Source organism: Sorghum bicolor, chromosome 10 (assembly GCF_000003195.3).
Source record: "Sorghum bicolor cultivar BTx623 chromosome 10, Sorghum_bicolor_NCBIv3, whole genome shotgun sequence".
NCBI lineage: Eukaryota > Viridiplantae > Streptophyta > Magnoliopsida > Poales > Poaceae > Sorghum > Sorghum bicolor.
Genome location: NC_012879.2, coordinates 38533236 through 38548403, shown reverse-complemented (window position 1 = coordinate 38548403; position 15168 = coordinate 38533236).

Here is a 15168-nt window from a genome sequence, read left to right as displayed (position 1 = left end):
TTGTCATTCATCCGATCTTCTTGCTCCAATATTGGAAAGGTTAGTGACAAGAATACCCGAAGGAATGTTTTTACAATTATCCTTACATGCTTCAAAACACAAGGTAATGTTGCAAATAATTAAAAGCTCATGTTACGATCTGATCAGTGCTTGTTTTAGGACACTAAGCTTGTCCTTGGGAAACCATCAATTTATGTCGGCGAAGTGGTTTCCCCTCCAATGCTGACCTATATCAAGATCAACTCAACGAGATCTGCAATGTTTAATATAGACATATGCATCGACAACCGCCCTTTTAAAGTTTTTATAAATAGAAAGGATGAGGGGGTTGGAGATCTCGAATGTGGTGATGTTGGAAAGACCAATGGATTGTGAAGATGTTGCATATGAGCATGGAGTAAATGGAGTGGCTATAAAATAAATTCCATGCTCATTAATGCTTAGAGTGAAATCCATGTGGTATGGTGAAAATGGTAAGGTGAGTGTGGTAAAAAAGGAAAAGAAAAAGGATATACGGACGACTTGGTTCGAAACTAGCACAGCTACCGTTCCCCGGCAACGGCGCCAGAAAGCTTGTTGGGTATTTTAAACGCAAACAGAAAAATCCGCAAGCGCACGGATACCGATGTAGCCTTCACCCGGGAGTATTCCAGAGTATCGATTTTCCACAGTGAACGTGAGTGCACTAATTAAGATCCAAGATCGCCCAGGGATAACTATATAAGTATTTTTGGTGGGAAGAGAGGAAGTTTCCTGAGAGTTCTCTAGTTGATCTAAGAATCAAGAATTACTTCAAGATTATCTATATCGGGACATCAGAGCACTAACCACAGAAAGAGATGAGAAGGGGGCTAGGAAGGTCTGACTACGGTCCTACAAACACCGATCCGAACGTGGTGGAATACGTCGACCGTTAGGGCTGTCACTACCCTAAGGCTACCACAACAATCCGCAGGATTGGGTGCAATTCCAGGTAATTGCAAGACTAAACACCACGTCTAATCTATTAATTACTACTCTAATGTTTCAAAGATTAGAGCACTTGATGCAAGCGGGAATCCAATAAATAACTTGAATGTAGATAAAAGTAATTAGAGAACTCAGGAGTTATGAGTTGAAGAACCTGGAGAACGATGAAGAACGAACCAGATGCTGCAAAAGTACAATGTTGAGGAAGATCCGACAGATCCGGCTCCTCCTCCGCTCTCCTCTTCTCTCTCCCTATTTTCTAGATTACAACTAGAACTAACTAGAACTAGAACTAGAGGAACTAGAACTAGAACTAGATGAACTAGAGGTAGAACTAGAAGAACTAGAGGGATCCTCTCTACTTGGATGAAGAATTGAAACCCTAACTTTGATTCTGTAGAAGAGGTATGATCTCCAGGGGCCAGGGTGATATGCTCACGCCTAGGGATAGCGTGAGACAAGTCGTTGTGGCCCGATCTTCTCGTAGGATTCGTGAACTTGATAACTTGTCGCTGCGTGACCTGGTGAAGAGGCAGTGCACCGCGAGGCTGTCCACGCGACGAACTACCGAGACAATCACCCTTCCACGTACCGACGAACAGCCCACGCAATCACGCCGTATAGACGTGAAGGCACAAACTGGATGAACCGCAGTTCGGCGTTCTACAACTCCCTCAGGAATCGAAAGAACAAGTTTTGCAAGCCTCTCAAGACTCACGCATAAACAAAACTCCACGAGTTTGTGTATTCTGAATTTTAACCAAGCAAGATGTGTCCTTTCATTGTCTAGTACAAGAGATATATATAGATAGGGGCGTTCAACTTTGAATACATGACAGCATGCACATCCACTAGTGGATTTCGTGGCTGGTTCGCGCGTCTTCTCAGTTTCTGGCAGCAGTTACTAAAATGAGCATAACTCTTTATTGGGAAGTCTAAATAATGAACCGTTTGATGGGCTGCAACATAGACTTAAAGATGCTTTCATCCATCTGTAGAATGCCACGTAACTCCTTGTATTCTGTCCGTGGTGATGCTTGGAATTTGTACCATGGGTCAGCCATCTAGCTTCTGGTTGCCTTCTCATGCAGAAGTAATGAACCACCATTTTATTTATGCACACGATAGGCTTCTTGGTTCAGATGTCCAAAGGCTTGAATCCATCTTCATCCCATACTGGTTCATACCCTCCATCATTCCTAAGGACATTGAAACAAGAACTCAAAAGTATAGGATCATTCAACATAAACTGATTATTAAACATAAGGTTAGCGTTCACCTGAGAATGAATTTCCTTCTCCAATTGTTTAGCTCTACTTCTTGTAATTGGACCACTTATATCAAGTGGAGTTTCATTTGAAGATGAATGAATGCTAGGGATGTCCTCATCACAGGGGGTCTGGTTTTATAGTCCCTTCAAGTGAATCTGGGCCGTCGGATCAAACCGACATTGATCGCACGGTTTTCCTTGATCCTTTAGGTCGGTGGAGCGTTGTCCGCGAAACGTGACCGAATTGGTCTCTGGAAGTGGGCGGGCGCCCTGTGCCTGAGCCCTCTCGGCCTCCGCTTCGGTCCCGTGGCTTCTGGAGTCTTCTAGATGATAGAAAATTGCGCGGCACGTTAATATCTCTATGTGGGCCTTTCTTCCATATTTCCTGATAACCCCCCTGCAGAAATAGACAAACACCAAAACTCGTGGAATTCTGTCAGATAAAACCCTAAGTCTAGGTGTTGGTTGTATTTGGATCCTTTTCTATGATTAGTTGATGGTTAAATGTGAGCATTAAGGATCGTCAACAATAGTAGCAATAGATTTGGTTAGTCAGATGCACCCTTTCTCCCAGTGGCAAAAATATAAATACGATACTCTGGAAAACCTCCCAGGTGAAATGCTCACCGATATCCGTGCGCTTGCGGATCATTTCCTGATTGCGTTACCAAATATCAACAAGCATTTCTGGCACCGTTGAGGGGGAGAAAGACGGTTTGCTGAGATAACTTTAAGTCTTGCTATTATCTTGTATTATACTTTTATACTTTTATTCTTTTATCTTTTTATTTTTTCCATCTTTATGGATAACTCAAATTCCATACCTACTATTAAATTTTTTGCACCTTCGGAGACCAGGCATAGACCATGGGAGTCAACAAGTCCTGCCCCTAGTTATGATCTGTGTCTGGAGTTGATTGCAATAGGTTAAAACCAACCCTTTTCTATAGCCAAGGTCCTATCTTTTAATCAAGAAGATAATGAACTTTTAGCTACACCTAGGGAATCTGTTAATCTTTCTATAAATTCTGGTTTAGACCTAGCCCTACAAGACCATGTTCATTCTCGAAATTTTCACATTGGTCTTAATCATATAACTTTTGGTAGAGTCCTTCTTTCTTTATCTATTAGTAAAGGAAGGTATGTCTTCATTTGTAGACATCCTTCTTGCACTAGTATTCATAAAAAAATCCTAGAGATAGAGAAGGAATCATCTCCAAGATGTGGGGGTATAAACCCCTATACCCTTACGGCCAGACTTGGGCCAGGAGGCTTGGCCCATTACGAGACAAGTTCAAGGCTTGATCCGACAGCTCGGAGTTTCACACAAGGAAACAAGACGTGGAGACCAAGCAAGATTCTAGTCGGTTAGAATAGGAATTGATATCGAACTATCTATGGCAATTGTAACCGACTAGGATTAGTTTCCAGATCTGTAACCCTGCCCTCCGGACTATATAAGGAGAGGCAAGGGACCCCCCCTAGGACATCATTATTCTCTCAACACAAATCAATAAACCAGACGCAGGACGTAGGTATTACGCCAACTCGGCGGCCGAACTTGGATAAAAAGCTTGTCCGTGTCTTGCGTCACCATCGAGTTCTTAGTTTGCGCACCGTCTACCGATAAACTACTACCGTGGGTATACCCCAAGGTAGACTGCCGACTAGCTTTCGTCGACAGTGGCGCGCCAGGTAGGGGGTGTGCGTACAACTTCTCCGACGAACAAGATGGTCATCGTTCCAGCTTCCGCGGCTGTGCCTGAAGGCCTCACGCTCACCGTCGGCCAGATCACGTGGACGACGCACGGCGGCGGTCTCGCGACCACGGTTTCGGAAGGAACCCAGATCCAATTTAGGATGACGGCGGCGTCGGTTCCGACCACACGGATGCTGGCACCGAGCACCCGACCACCGCTTCCGTGCTACAAGGGAAAGAAGATCGACGGCTCGGATCTTCTCCAAGCACTTGATCGCGCTGATTCCAAGCTTCTCGAAGCTTCCCAACTAGTAGATGGGATCTTGCGTCGACCTGATCAAGCCGCACCAACGGATTTTTTCAACTCCTACCGGCCAACTCGTGTCGTCACACACGAACAGCTGGGGACGACTCTGACAATAACCTCTACCCCCTCGGGACGGTCCGTCAAGATCAAGGCTGATCCGGAGGAAGGGTATCCTTACGGTCTGAACAACTCGGCCTCTCTCTACTCACAGCACGTCCAATCCCTTTTCAACGAGGCGGGTTGGCTGCCAAAGTGGAACGGTCGACCAGCTCATCACTACGTCAACATGGTGACGGTCCGAGAACTACGGGACGGCCAGGCTTCCAGCACAAATTCGAGCACTGGTTCCGTTCCCACTGAAGTCATAAACTCCGAGGACGAGGACTACGACCTGGATTTGCCTCCATATCCCCCGGGTTTCTCTCGTTTCTCGGTCTTCCCACCCCGGCGAGGAGACATCGTTTTCAACGTCAGCGCCGACGAGCCGACCGTTGATGGAGAAACAGATGAGCAGAGGTAGCTCCGCGAGCAGCGCAACGCCGACCGTGCCCGACGACGCGTGGATGAGGAACGCCAACTCCCGCCGCATAATCTCAGCGACGCTTTCGACATGGTCGGGGATCAGCCTATCTACAAAACGCCAAGCGCCAATGTTGCTGTCGCCATGGCCAATTTAGATCGACTCCCTGATTCTCCCGAGTGCCAGGGCGCCCGATCCAGCGTTTGAGCACATCTGATCGCCGCGATGGGACAAACAGCCACTCTGCTCAAAAGAGTCCAAGCCGTCTCCTATACAGAGGCCTCCTCCGACCAGACCCACCGCAGCCGGACCTCACCACAGCCTAGCGGGCACCACCGCAACCGTTCCCCCAACAATCATCGAAAAGACTCACGACGTGGCGATGACGGTCGGGATGCTGGCGGCCATCGCGAGCAGAATCACAGGCGTGGTCAGGAAGTAAACCAGCACAGGGATCTTCGATACAACATCCCTCCCAAAGACGCCCGAGACCGCATCAACAGGCGGGCCACGGAGAGTGCAGTCCACGAAAACCTGCGTCGTATTGAATATGATGCAACACACGGCCCCCCGGGCCTTTGGCAGTTCTCTTCACACCTCCGCCAGGTCGTATGGCCCCGCAATTTCAAGCTCGAGAAACTCAAAAAATACGACGGCAAGGAAAATCCAGAAAACTGGATCACTCTTTACGAGATCGCCGTCCGATCAGCAGCAGGAGACGAGCACGTCATCGCCAACTACTTCCTAGTAGTCCTCGACCAGGCTGGTCACCAGTGGCTCCTTGGCCTGCCCGAGGACTCTTTCGACTCTTTGGAAGAGCTACACCAGGCTTTCATCGACAACTTCATCGCCACATGCGAGCAGCCCGGGAACAAGTACGACCTCGAAAGGATAAGGGACAGGAAAAACGAGCCTCTGCGCGATTACATCCGACGATTCTTGGATATGCGCCTTAAGATCCCGAAGATTTCCCACGATGAGGCCATATCTGCTTTCATCAAGGGGCTGCGCTTCCATGAAGCACTGAGAAACAAGCTGTTTCGCAAAAGGCCAACAACAATGGCCGAGCTCCTTGCCACGGTTAAAAATTATGCCGACGCAGAAAAACTCATCCGGGACGATGCGAGAGGTCCCGACCAGCCTCCTCGGCGAGATGATAGTCGCGGTCGCTTCGACAACAGGAACCACCGCCGCCCCGATAACCGCAATCACAGGGAAGGTTGGGACAGGCGGCGCGACAATCGTGATGATTTCAGAGGAAAGCGCCCCCGCGACCATGATCACGAAGTGAATACAGTCAAGCGCCCCAACGGGCGGCAGGACTACCAAGAAGACTACAACAAAACGTTGAAGGGACCATGCCAACTGCATCCAAAGTCCAACCATACCATGGAAGAGTGTCGCGTCCTCAAAAACATCTATACGCGGCGGGCCGCCCAAGACGACTCCGCCAAGAAAAATGGGAAACAAGACGGGCGCGACCACGAAGACGAGGACGAGGACCAAGATAGGGACCCACGACACCAATATGTCAGTCCCACTGACGTGATCTGCAAACACAAAGGGCTAATACCCGATTCAAACGTTAAGGCGTGCCAGCCGATTTAACCTTACTATCGGCAAAGGTGGTAACTCGAATACTTTAGTCCTGACAACAGCGATGCGCCCGGATGTCACGGCTAAGAGGTATTCACGCGGAACTTGAGAACACGCCGAGCTTAAGTCGACGAATTCCTAAGAACTCGTAGTAAAAAGGAAAAGTATGACGAAGTCGTCGAAAAGTAAATGCTGGAATATGAGTAAAAACGTGTGTTTGATTGATTGATAGATGTTCTGATTACAAGGTTCTAGGGCTTATATTTATACCCTGCTCAAAGAGCTACAACCAGACACGATTAGAATTCGAATTCCAAACTACACGGAACCCGTATACAAAACGATGCGAATAACTAAGGAAATAATAAAACCATCCTTCGTGACAAACAGAAACTCCTCCACATGACAACTGGCAGCTTCCGGACTCCTCCTTCGCGTCATCGGCAATCCCCTTGCCATAGTCATCGGCAGACCTTTTTACTTGGTCATCGGCACCATATTACTGCCTGAGGACTTAGTCACATTCAACCTTTCCCTCATCGGCAACCATCCTTATCAGCAACCCGCATCGTACTGCCACCCTATCCTGCCATCCTGGACACGTGCCCAAAAATGGTGTCAACACATGCCCCCCAGTTTCGGAGTATAAAACTATTAATGCTCCGAAATTCTCTGCAGTAATGATGTCTTCTCCGCAATTAATGCTCCTAATCTGGTAACCGACAACCTCAATCTGGACAACTCTGATCCTAATCCTCCGCAGATCCTTCGAAATCCCCAACTTCCTAAACGGGCATCTCTCTTAGTCGTACATCGGCAACAATACCGTTACAAAGATCTGCCGATGCTCTGCCCAGGAGATTCGCAAAAACGGTTACCTCCCCTCTATCCGCCCATCGGCAGGACGACCGTTATAGAATACCATCGATGGACCGACCAGGAGATCGCGCACAGTAAAATATCTTTAGATAATGACCGCTTCCTGTCAAATCACCTGCACAATCCCTGGATTATCGTGCGAACAGTTACCATATCCACTTGAGTACCCTCGGGCTTCTCGGATGCGGCAAAGAAATAAGTCCGATTTGCCCTTGTCCATCTTGTCCTATAAATAGTTCCTTCTTGGGTACTCCTCCCCCATTACATCATTCTGCCATCCAACTTCACTTTTCCAGCGGCGGCGCCATTCTCAATCCTCAAGATCTCCGACAAGCATTCTTCTTCATCAACTCCGGTGCCCTCCAGCGTCCTCTTCACGACAAGATGGCCGTTGGCTTCGTCGTCCCTGAGGTCAGACTTCCATCTCATCTGCTGTACCTTTTTCTTGCATTCCTGTTCATCTGCGATTCATCTTACCGAATATTTTCCTTTTCCTTTTTCTTTGTATCTTTATTCCCCAAAACACTAGGAGTTATCCAACAAAATTGTCATCCCTACCGATCAACCACATCTTCAATGCCTCGGCCCTCTAGGGGATCCAGATCCAACCGACCTTATCAATGCAGAAACCAACAGGATTCCCTTTAGAGCTGAAAACTTTGCTTTAGATCTATGGAAGGACACCTTTCGCTCTTGGCCCAGCCCCACTGTAGGATGGAAAGACTGGTTTTTGAGGGTCAGCAACTCTTATGAAGTTCAATGGGGTGAGAGGAAATTAGCTCCATGCATTAGGCTGTCCATTGCCGATATGCACAGGAACGAGTCATTGCTGATAGCTGCATCTTACTTTTGGTCAGACACTCTCAACGCTTTTGTTTTTGGCCACGGCCCTGCTTCTCCTACCCTTGCCGATGTAGCCATGCTTACTGGGTTAGATATATCTTCTGCCGATAGCACCCACTTTTTTGATACCGCCCCCAGTGCCAAAGTGGAGACTCATGCTATCGGCGGTTGGTCAGGGTACATCCAGAAGTACCGCGGGAGAGGGCCTGTCACCATAAAGGAGCAAACCACCTTTCTAAACATGTGGCTAGACAAGTTTGTATTCTGTGGTCGATCGGCAGGACCGACTTCTGTCTATCTATCGGCAGCAGAAAGACTGGCTAGCGGTGGTCAATTTCCTCTTGGCCGTTATTTGCTCGGCGCTGTTTATCACCTTCTTCATCAGGTAGTCCAGAAACTCCTGCTCGGCCAACCCATCGGCAACTTGGGAGGTCCTTGGTGGTTTATTAATATGTGGCTCAATCTGCACCTGCACAAACGCCTTGATCTCAACTTGTTCTCACAGCACTTCCCAAGAGATATAGCCGAGAACCATGTGTTGGGTGAAGAGGAATCGGCAACACGTGCCCCCCTGAACTTTGGCGAAGCTGTTATAGTTTTACCCGGTTCAGGGAACACTCCGGATCAGATCGGCCGATTCTTCGAGACGCTGTATGAGGGTCTGGCCAGAGATGAACGACCATGGCTGGCTTATGACGACCCAGATAGCATGCTCCCTCTGACCTTCAATCCGTTTGATGAAGCTCTTGATAGGGACAATGAGGTGATGATGGCAATCGTGACTCCCAGAGCCATACCAGTGAATTTCTTCGGCAGCACGAAAACCTCTCCCCAAACCTATGAATTTTATAATCCATCGGCATTAGCTCGCCAGCTAGCTTTCGGCCAATTGCCGATCGCACTTCCTTATGCCGATGTAATAAAGCCCAGAGAACCCATCGCCAACCTCCTCGAGTGGACTCGAGTAGCCCAGCTACCACCAAATGCCGATACGGATGTAGATCTGTCAGAATGGGTTCCAGCCGCCTTTATCACCCAGGCATACAAGCTATGGTGGACAGAATGGAAAGAGAATCTGTTCTGCAGATCAGCCCTCTCATACCGCGGCATGATCGACCCCGAATATGAAGTCCCTGATGACACTGTAAGTATTTTGAACCGATGTCTCATTTTCCAATATCACTCCCATCGGTAACTTACCCCTGTATTCCTTTTGCAGATTGACAACACCCCCCCAGCAGTTAGCAGGAGTGGCAAGCCGATCGACTTATTCCCATCAGGCCCGATCTCCTCAATCGGCCATAATGCTCCCACTCTGGCTTCCATCGTGCACCGGGGTGCGCGTCTCAAGAAAGTTACCACCAGGAAAACTCCACCGGTAACTGCTTCCACTCTGGCGCAAGCTTTCAAGGCAATCTGTTAAAACCTTTTTTCATTTACGCTGACTATCTTTGTATCGGCTATCTGTGCTCATAAACTCCTTTTTGTTGTCGCAGCAAACTGGTGCATCGGCGAAAGTCAAACGCCAAGGCGCCGATGCCCCCCAGTCTAGCCAGCCAAAGTGGAAGGGCATCCACGGTGCTAAGGCTGGAACAAAGCGCCAGAAAGTGGCAACTCCTCCTCCTCCTCCGGTGTTTTCAATCCCGGTGGAATCTTCCCCTTCTTCTCCAGACGTCCAGGCACAGCAAGTACTATCTCCACAACCAACACAGGAAGCACCACAGATGGAAGAACCCCAACAGGAAGAACCTCAAACGGCAGGTATATCAGCTGATGTAGGTGAACAAACAACTGGCCCGGCAGGTACAGTTACATCATCGGCGATTTCCTCAATTCAAACAACTGTTGTTTCTCCTCCGGGTAACATATCTCAACAATACTCCTACCGATAAACTTATTCTCATTTATTCTTATAATCCTTCCTGTCTTCTTTCAGGCGATATCGTTCTATCGGCAACATTTGCCGATCAACCTGCAGCTCCATCGGCCTCTCTGAGTCAAAGGCAAGAAATCGCCTTGAAGCAAGTAAGTCATCCACTTTTCCATCAGTATCGTCTGCCGAAGTTTTGACCATAAAATTGACCTATTTCATTTTCATTTCCAGGAACAAGATTCTCCCAACAGCTTGTTCTCCTTCGCTATTGATATCTTCGAAGAAGAAGGCGAGGAAGCAAGCTCTTCTCGGGTAGTTGGAATCGTATCGGCAGAAACAAGAGCTAAGCTGGAGGAGCTATCGGCCATACTTCATCAAGACACAACTCAACTGGTCAGCGATTCTGACCCAGCCAAGGCCCTGTTCAAGACTCTTAGAGACCAAATTCCTGCCGATGCTGAAGAAACACTCTTCCATGCTGCACACCTAGAAAGCCGCCAGCTACAGTACCAGAGAGCTACTCGACGCCTTGCCGATAGAGCTGCTCAAATCCAGCTTTCTGAGGAGATGATGAAAGAAAAACTCTTAGCCGATGAGAAACATAAGAACATCGGCACCTTAAAGTCCTCAGGTGATGCACTGAAGCAGAAAGTGTCTGATCTATCGGCAAAAAGAGAAGCTCTGCTGGCTGAACTCAAGCAAGTAGAAGACGCTTTGTCCCAAGCCCAGCAAGAAGAGAGTCAACTGCCGGAGACCATCAAGCATCTTGAACAGGAACGAAACGTCCATGGTCGCAAAGCGCTGCAACTGAAGAGGAAGCTGAAGCCGATCGAAGGTTCTGCCGATGATGATATCAAAGAGATAGAGACAGCCAACCAGATTCGGCTGCGCGCCATATCCGCAATCCAAGCGTTGCTGAGCATCTGAAGCTTTCATCGGCGACACACCTTTGTTTCTCCGCTTTTAGCTTTTAGTCTAGCCGATAAGACTATTATCGGCATCTTTTGAAACATTAAGTCTGCCCTCGAACATTTAAATCCAGCCGATAGGAGTGTTATCGGCACTTGAACTTTTATGCGTCAATCCATATGCTGGGGTAGTACTTCTTCAAATATTTGCCATTTAATGCTCTGGGAAGTTCAACTCCTTCGAGAGTTTCTAGAATATAGGCATTACCAGGAGCTGAGTGTCTTATCCGATAAGGACCTTCCCAATTAGGAGACCACTTCCCAAACTTTGAACTTTTAGTCCCGACTGGCAAAATCAACTTCCATACCAAATCATCGGCCGATGTGAATCCCTGGCCTAATTTTCCATCATCGGCGAATCTATCCATTAAAAACCGTCATCAGAACCGACTGCTTGGATCGGTGGAATCTCATAATCGGCAATTTTGAGAAAATCTTTCTCCCAAACTTCTCCTGAAATGCACCTAGTCTTTTCATAAGTATCCGCTTCTGCCGATGCGATAACATAAGAAGAATCCCCTGGGACGATCTCAATCTTGTCACCTACCCACTGAACCAAACACTGATGCATTGTAGATGGGACACAACAATTGGCATGAATCCAATCTCTCCCCAATAATAAATTGTAGGCACCTTTTCCGCTGATCACAAAAAAGGTTGTCGGCAAGGTTTTGCTGCCGATGGTCAATTCTGCACATATCGCCCCCTTGACCGGAGACACGTTTCCCTCAAAGTCTTTGAGCATCATATCGGTCTTGGTCAAATCTTGATCCCCTCTCCCAAGCTTCCGATATACTGCATACGGCATAATATTAATAGCAGCTCCACCATCAACTAGGATCTTAGTCATTGGCTGCCCATCAACCCTTCCTTTGAGGAACAGAGCTTTAAGATGCTGCCTCTCGTTATCAGCAGGTTTCTCAAAGATAGCCGTCATCGGATCCAGAGCCAACTGAGCTATCTGATCAGAAAATCCCAACTCATCGTCACTGGCTGGTGCAAGAAACTCCATCGGCAACATGAATACCATGTTGACGCCTGCCGATGGACCTTCCCTCTTAGTGTCTGCCGGCTGCCGACTTTCAGAACTCTCTCCTTTATTTAACTCCTCCTGCCTTTCTCGTTGCAACCTCCTTTTCTGTGTCTTGGTTAATCCTTGAGGGCACCATGGAGGAAGTGGCCTTTGCCTCACTGCCGGGCGTCGGTTCTCCCTCGACTCCATACGATGTGTGTTAGCATCTCTGCAAAATATAAACACATCGGGAACCCGCGCATTAGCCATCTCCTCAAGCTCTTCCTGGTTCCTGGGAAAATACTGGACACGGTCACCGAGCCGATCGCGAACGCTAAGCCTGCCCCCAAGCCGATCATGAACTGACGCCCTTCCTCTGATCGGCCCATTAAATCGCCGTTCATCATCATGATAACGCCGATCGTTCCTATCGTACCGATCATAACCGTTGCATTCAGGGCAGTCTCTGACAGTAGGGAGCTTGATATTTTCCTCCCAACAATGGATGAAGAATGGGCAATTCCAATGATCCCTGTGCCGATTCCACTCCTGTCGGCGTCTTTCTTCTTCCCGTTGATAATCTTCCTGCTGGCGCCGATACCGATCTTCCCGTTGTTGCCATCTCTCTCGAGGCCTTCTATGAGTTATGACGATGCCAGATCGAGGAAGCCTTCCTGAGCTAGTTCCTTCCTGGACCAAGCCCTTACTTCTTGCATCGGCAGTAGTAACTTGATGCTGAGGATCTACCGATGCACTCTTCTCAGCTGTTTCCAATGTTAAGACCTTAGCCTTCCCCTTAGCGTCCAACATGTTTGTCGGGAAAGGATGTTGGTCTATCTTCATCGGCTTTTGGGCTTTAGAACTGTCAAACTTGATTCTCCCTGACTCTATGGCCGATTGCAGCTGCTGTCTGAATACTTTGCACTCGTTGGTGTCATGTGAAGTTGCATTATGCCACTTGCAATATCTCATCCTCTTCAACTCTTCTGCCGACGGGATCACATGGTTAGGTGACAGTTTGATTTGACCTTCCTGAAGTAGAAAGTCAAATATCCTATCGGCCTTGGCGGTGTCAAAGGCAAACTTCTCTGGTTCTTTCTGCCCAAAAGGACAAGACATCGGCTTCTTGTTTTTTACCCACTCTGCCAGACCGATTACTGGTTCCTCGTCGGAATCTGAGCTTGTTGCTTCGTCAACAAATGACACTTTCTTATTCCATGCCCTCTTAGGCTCGAAAGGCTTGATGTCTTGATCAGATATCCTCTGCACCAAATGACTTAAACTTTCGAACTCCTGAGATGCATACTTATCCCTGATATGTGGCAACAAACCCTGGAAAGCCAAATCGGCTAGCTGCCGATCATCCAGAACCAGGCTATAGCATTTATTCTTGACCTCTCGTATCCTCTGCACAAACCCCTCAACCGACTCATCATTACGTTGCCTCAACTTAACCAAGTCGGTGATCTTCTTCTCATGAACCCCCGAGAAGAAGTATCTGTGGAATTGCTTCTCTAGATTGGCCCAAGTAATTACTGAGTTGGGAGGTAATGATATGAACCAAGTAAAGGCCGATCCAGACAGTGATGACGAAAATAGACGAACCCTCAATTCGTCCCTGTTACCAGCCTCTCCACATTGAATAATGAACCTGTTGACATGCTCCATGGTTGACGTGTCGTCCTGTCCGGAAAACTTTGTAAAATCTGGTACCTTGTACCGATGTGGAAGTGGGATCAAATCATACGCTGGAGGATACGGTGTCCGATAAGAATAAGTGTTGACTTTGGGTTTTATCCCAAATTGTTCCCTCATTACTTCAGCAATCTTATCGGCCCAATAAGCATCGGCATCTTGCCGATGAGGCTGCTGCGGATCTGGCGCTTGGTGGCGAACCTCCACGTGTCTGTTTGGGACGTGACCTGTATGGAACATTGTATTGGTCACCTGTCCTCCAACCTGCGAACCACCAAACTGCTGTCCACCGATTGGCTGTCCTCCGAGTTGCTGTCCAAAATTTATTGGCTGGTTGGGAATTCCCTGACCTTGGAACCCGGGATAAACCTGCCCCTGCTGGAACCCCATAGTCTGATAACCCTGCTGGGGCGACTGTGGAAAGGCTTGCTGTCCAAGCCATCCATTATTAGCGTTCATCGGCATAGATGCTGCCGATGATTGGTAATTGGGTACCGTCATTGAATTGACATACCCCGACTGGGCCATAGGCCTCTGTTGCATTAGCATTGACTCTGCCGATGCGTTGGGCATCTGGAACATTGAATCTTGAGGATTTCCAGTGTGAGGCCTTGCAGTAGTAGTTGTGGTATACCGAGGACTCTGGTTCACCGGCACATTGGAAGGTGCCGATGTCATAGGAGTTTTGCCCCTCATGTCAGTTATCTGTGATGTTCCCGGCGTCAACTCTGGAGGCATACCATAACCCCACCAGTTGGGAGGAAGAGTTAATCCCGACATTGCCGATGCCAACATATCTGTTGTCAGTTTATGCTGCCCAACTGAAATTTGGGGGTTGGTTGCCATCGGCATAGATAGTGCACCAGTAGTCCCCAATGTACTCGGAGGAACGGCAGACTGTGCACTCGCACTTGTCAAGGCAGCCGATGGAGCCGTGACCTCTGGTGCCGTGGGTTGATGATGGGAAGGGCCCACATAATCCGGCGGGATTTGTCCTTCCTTGAAGGTTCTTGCCACGGCGTTGAAAACCGTATTAGACAGTACACCAGCTTGGTTAATCAACGCTCGATCGATGGCATTATCAACCATGTCTTGAAGCTTGCCAGGATTGGCGTCAAAGGTGACCTGCCGTGGTGCCGGCAGTGCATCTTTCTGGACCACTTCGCCGCTCCTGTTTATGCTGAAAGACTTCAGGCATTGCTGCTTGAACTCTTCCATGGCTTGGGCAATAGCTTGCTTCTGCTCATCCTTGAGGTTGGCTTCCGTCACGGGGATGACGTTGTCTTGATCGAGGTCAGAGATCGACATGTTGATCTTGATCTTGAATCAGTCCCACTGGGCGTGCCAAAAGATGTGTTGATGCAAAACTGATCTGCAAACACAAAGGGCTAATACCCGATTCAAACGTTAAGGCGTGCCAGCCGATTTAACCTTACTATCGGCAAAGGTGGTAACTCGAATACTTTAGTCCTGACAACAGCGATGCACCCGGATGTCACGGCTAAGAGGTATTCACGCGGAAGTTGAGAACACGCCG